Below are 4,002 nucleotides of genomic sequence, written 5' to 3' on the forward strand. Positions count from 1 at the left end.
CGGACCTTACTATATGGAACACAAAGGAATCAAATTGACTTTGTCTATGGGAAGAGATGACGGAAAAAGCTCAATAGCATTAGCCAAAACAAGGTCAGGGGAAGACTGTAAAACAGATCATCAATTGCTTATATGCAAGTTCAGGCTGAAGCTAAAGAAAAGTAAAAAGTCCACAAGAGACAAAAAAAATTATCTTGAGTATATCTCACCTGAATTTAAAGACCATTTCAAAAACAGATTTTCTGCATTAGACACTAATGAGTGAAGAGCAGATGAACTGTGAGATGACACCAAGAATATCATAGAGGAAGAAAGCAAAAGTCATTAAAAACACAGGAAAGAAAGAAAAGACCAAAATGCTTGTCAGAAGAGACTCTGAAACTGGCTATTGAATGTAGGAAAGTTAAAGCAAAAGGAAGAAATGATGACATAAAAGAAATAAACAGAAAATTTCAAAGGACAGCTTAAGAAGACAAAGTCAAGTATAATGAAATATGCAAAGATCTGGAGTTAAAAAAACAAAAGGTAAGAACACGCTCAGTGTTTCTCGAGCTGAAAGAAATGAATGGAAACTTCAAGCCTTGACTTGCAGTATTGTAGGAGTCTCTGGCTAGAATATTGAATGATATAGGAATCTTTAGAATAAGATGGAAGTATATTCAGAGTTACTCTACCGAAAACAATTGGTTGGTTAATGCTCAACTACTTTAAGGGGCAGCATATGACCAAGCAATGATAGCAATAAAAGGAAGAAGTCCAAGCTGCACTGAAGGTATTAGTGGGGGAAAAAAAAAAGCTCAAGAATTGACAGAATTGAAATGTTTCAACACGCAGATCCAGTTATGGAGGTACTCACTTTTTCTTTTAATTAAAAAAAAAATTATGCCAGGAAATTTGGAAGACAGATACTGGCTAACCAATTCGAAGAGTTTCATATTTGTGTCCATTCTAAAGAAAGATGACCCAACAGAAAGCAGAAGTCATTGAACAATATCATTAATATTACATGCAAGCAAAAGTTTGCTGAAGATAATTTAAAAATATTTACAACAGTACAGGGACAGGGAGCTTTCAGAAATTCAAGCTGGATTCAGAAGAGGACTTATAATGAGGGATACTACTGCATATATCAGATGGATTGGCCCAAAGCAGAAAATACCAGAAAGATGTTTACTTTTCTTTTATTGACTATTCCAAGGCATTCGACTGTGAGAATCATAACAAAGTATGGATAACATTACAAATAATTCATATTTAGAACACTTGGTTGTGCTCATGAGGTACCCAACATAGATCAATAAACAGTCATTAGAACAGAACAAGGTGGTACTGAATGGTTTAAAATCAGGAAAAGTGTGCATCAGGGTTGTATTATTTCACCATATTTATTCAGCCTGTATGCTAAACAAATAATCTTAGAAGCTGGATTATATGAAGAAGAATGTGGCATCAGAATTGGAGGAAGACTCATTAAAAACTTACGATATGTAAGTGATAAAACCTTGCTTGCTGGAAGTGAAGAGGACTTGAAATATGGATGCACATCAATGACTACTGTGTTCAGTATGGTCTGCATGTCAATATGAAAAAACAAAAATCCTCACAACTATAAATAACATCATGATAAATGGAGAAAAAGATTGAAGTTGTCAAAGACTTCTTTTTGTTTGGATCCACCTTCAACACTCATGGAAGCAGCAGTCAAGAAATCAAATGACGTATTGCTTTAGACAAATCTGCTACCAGAACCTCTTTAAAGTGTTCAAGAGCAAAATTATCACTTTAAGAACTAAGTGTGCCTGACCCACACCTTGCTATTTTCAATCACTTCATATGCATGTGAAAGTTGCACAATGTATAAGGCAGATTGTAGAAGAATCAATATATATGAAGAAGTATGATGATGAATCAATACATTATGGTGTTCATGAAGAATATTGAAAGACTTCCAAAAGAACAAACAAATCTATATTGGAAGAAGTACAATCAGAACGCTCCTTAGAAACCAAGATGGTGAGACTTTGTCTTTCATTCTTTGGATGTGTTGTCAGGAGGGATCAATCTCTGTAGAAGGACATCATGCTTGGTAAAGTGAAAGTGAGGAAGACACCCAACAAGATGGATTGACACAATGACAGCAGCAGTGTTGTCAAACATAATAGCAATTGTTTGGATGGCACACAATTAGGCATTGTTTTGTTCTGTTGTGCACAGGGTTGCTATGAGTTGGAAATGACTGAATGACACATAACACAACAACAAGAAACTTGGTGAAGAATTTCAGAGAAGAGTTAAAATAGCAAGAACTGTTGTAAGGGTTTGAGAATGGTGAATTAGGAAGAGGAAAGATGTGTTTGCTGCACAAGGATGCAATTCAGACTCAGAGTGGGAAGTCTAAATTGAGTGAACATTATGTATCTTTGCCTTGGAGAATGACTGAAGAGAGGAGGGGAGGGGAAAGGAGAGGCAGATCTCAAACAGAGAAGTACTAGGATCTTGAGACCAATTTTTTCTCTTAAAATAAGAAACCCACTCTACCCCCACTACTTCCAGCTGTTAGGATTAGAAAATTATTAATGTATGAGAATTCCTCTTCATCCCTACTCATTCTGCTACTAAGGAAGACTGTTTTTACTTTTTAGCTTCTGGGGTTTTAGTTATGCTGCTCAGGATACTAGACAAAAAAGTGCTGAACTAGAAAGAATTGGAGATAGGAACTGAGAAAATTAAAAGTACTAGTGGTGGGTTTCTGCATGACACTATGTAGAGATCAGATCGCGGGAAGTCTCTGTTTTTCACTATGTTTGTGTTTGGAGTCATGCTGGGTTCTGATAATTTTAGACTGGAAAGATATAAAGTGCACTTACTCAGGCTTATGTGACTTAACACATGCTATTCATCTCCCTGGAATGTTCTCCCTTCCCTTGACCTCCTGGTTAAATCCTGCATATATTTTTACCACCAGTGACCAGTTGCTGTCGAGTTGATTCCAACTCATGGAGATCAAATGTGTGTTAGATTAGTAGGGTTTTCAGTGGCTAGCTCTTCAGAAGTAGATCACCATGCTTTTCTTCTGAGATGCCTGTAGGTGGATTCAAACCTTCATTTTTTCAGTTAACACAGTCAAATGTGTTAACCATTTGCACCACCCAGTAATTCCACATCTCTTTCCAGATAAACTAAATTGGTTGCCTCTTTGGAGCCTTTCCTGACCCTGATCTTAGACATTTCCTTTAGGCCCACACAGCGCCATGTGTGTGTACTCATTACCACTTTTCAGAACACTGTGCACCCACCTCCTTATTCATGTTGTGAACTTCCTGAGCAAAAATTTTGCATTGTTTATTTTCATACCCCTACCACTGAGCACAATCAGAATAAGTGCTTAAGACATACTTGCTCAATGAATGACTTAGAAGGCATGATGGGTCAGAGTGTCAGGTAAAGAAAGGATCTTTAACAGCAAGGTTAAAAATTGAGGTGGGAAGGTTAAAAATTGAGGAGGGCGGGTCAAGTCAGCAAGTCTGAATATGTCAGCAAATTCTGTTGGGGCAGGAAAAGTCTATCAGGATTTGATAGCTAGATGAGCAGAACTAGTAGAGAGACACTTGGGTGCCAAAGAGGGCCAGTCCTGGCTAAAGGATCAAAAGAGTAAGTTCTGCATGTCTAATGGGCAGTGGGTTTCAGAGATCCTGAGGGGAGTAAAAAATGGTCTAGCAAGTCTAAGCCATTGAAAGAAAATTCAGAAATTATTATTGTTTGCCCATCTCTTTTATAGTCTCTTAAGTTTATGAGTGAGGACATGGAACTAGGGATCTCATTGCTGATATCAGATGGATCTTGGCTGAAAGCAGAGAATATCAGAAAGATATTTACTTGTGCTTTATTGACTATTGAAAGGCTTTTGACTGTGTGGACTATAACAAACTTTAATACTGCAAAGAATGAGTATTCTAGAAAAATTGTGTTCATGAGGAACCTCTACATAGACCAAAAGGCAGT

The sequence above is a fragment of the Chrysochloris asiatica genome, unplaced genomic scaffold, assembly GCF_000296735.1.
Source record: "Chrysochloris asiatica unplaced genomic scaffold, ChrAsi1.0 scaffold00157, whole genome shotgun sequence".
Taxonomy (NCBI): domain Eukaryota; kingdom Metazoa; phylum Chordata; class Mammalia; order Afrosoricida; family Chrysochloridae; genus Chrysochloris; species Chrysochloris asiatica.